The 1500-nt window shown below is 46.2% G+C and overlaps 1 pseudogene; it reads right to left on the reverse strand.

Moving 5' to 3' along the window:
- Nucleotides 1–688: 688 nt before the first annotated feature.
- LOC128647562 (immunoglobulin kappa variable 3-15-like) lies at nt 689–1222 on the reverse strand (annotated as a pseudogene).
- Nucleotides 1223–1500: the final 278 nt, after the last annotated feature.

The following is a 1500-nucleotide window of genomic DNA, read 5'->3' on the forward strand; positions in this document are numbered from 1 at the left end:
CCGCCAGCCAGGGCCGCGCTCCCGCCCTGCCTTTGAGCCTCAGGGGCCATCACAGAAGCCAGTGATTGGGTCAGGGCTAGAACCGCCGCCATGGCTACCGGTGGCAATGCAGGCAAAGCCCCAGCCTGTTCACACCCTCCGGTAACAGCCGGTCCCCTGCCTACTTCACACCTCTCCCCAGGGGCCTCCCGCCCCCCACTAGTGCCGACCTGGGCCTCACACCCGCCCATACCCCCACGGCTGAGAAAGGGGACACATCCCTGGGCCCCAACAGAGCTACCCCCCTTTTTCCCTGCACCCCCTCTCCCCTTATTAGCAGGCCCTTTCCCCTTATTGAAACTCCTCTGGGTTGCCTTTTGGGAGGGGTGGGGGGGAACAATTTCATCAAACCCATGCTCCTCTGCTTGTCTTGCAGGTCCTCTCTTCCTGGATGACATCTCCACAACCTCTCTGTATCTTTTGGGTGGTAGAGATTTCCTCCTGGATCTATCCATCAGCAAAAACTTCCTTCAGGGACACAGAAAACTTTCCTCTTGAAGTCTGGAACCGAAAAGAGGCCAGATACTCTGCTGCAGGACCCTATAAAGGTAAGAACAAAACACCGCCTCCTCTCCTGCAACAATGTAACAAACAAACTCACATTCTCCAGACTTCAAGTTGGTAATCCCTTAGTGATGTTACAGGCCCACTAGAGGGCCCTCCACTCCTCATAAGGAAGGTTTTTGTACGAGCTCTGTATTACTGTGAGAGGGAAGCTATTATACTGCAGACAGTAATAATCTGCTGCATCTTCTGCTTGCACTCCGCTGATTGTGAGAATGAAATCAAATCCAGAACTTCTGCCGCCTGAACCTGTCTGGGGTCCCTCTGTGTTTGTTGCTTGCACCATAGATAAGTAGCTTTGGAGCTTGTCCTGGTTTCTGTGGAACCAGGCTATAGAATAACCTATGTTACTACTGGATTGACATGCAATGGTGACAGTTTCTCCTGGTGACACAGTGACAGAATCTGGCAACTGTGTCATCCCAATTTGTCCATAGGAGTCTGGGGATTGAAAAATAAAAAAAAATAAAAAGCATAAATTATGTTTGTTGCATATAAAATAATATTAATTTGAACAGCATTAACATTTTTCATAAAACCACAAAGGGACAATAATATTTGACAATACCTTGCACAGAAAGCAGAAATCCACAGAGCAGAAAACTAATCATCTTCATGTTTCTGGGCTAACACAGATCTGTCAGGTTCAATAGAAAAAGGTTTATAGCCTCTGAAACCTTTAGGGAAATGTCACCAGAGTTGTGTATGCAAAAACAGGAAAGATGCAAATAAAAGTATCTCACATTATGAAATAATTCTTGTCTGTATTAAAGAGAAGCAGTAGAATAAACAGGGGAACTATATGTCCTTGTTGTAGCTCCTGTGAGTAGAACTTTATATTGATATTGATCAGCAAGGAATGGTTATAAAGGGACACATAAGTCAAAATTACATTTT

The sequence above is a fragment of the Bombina bombina genome, chromosome 2, assembly GCF_027579735.1.
Source record: "Bombina bombina isolate aBomBom1 chromosome 2, aBomBom1.pri, whole genome shotgun sequence".
NCBI lineage: Eukaryota > Metazoa > Chordata > Amphibia > Anura > Bombinatoridae > Bombina > Bombina bombina.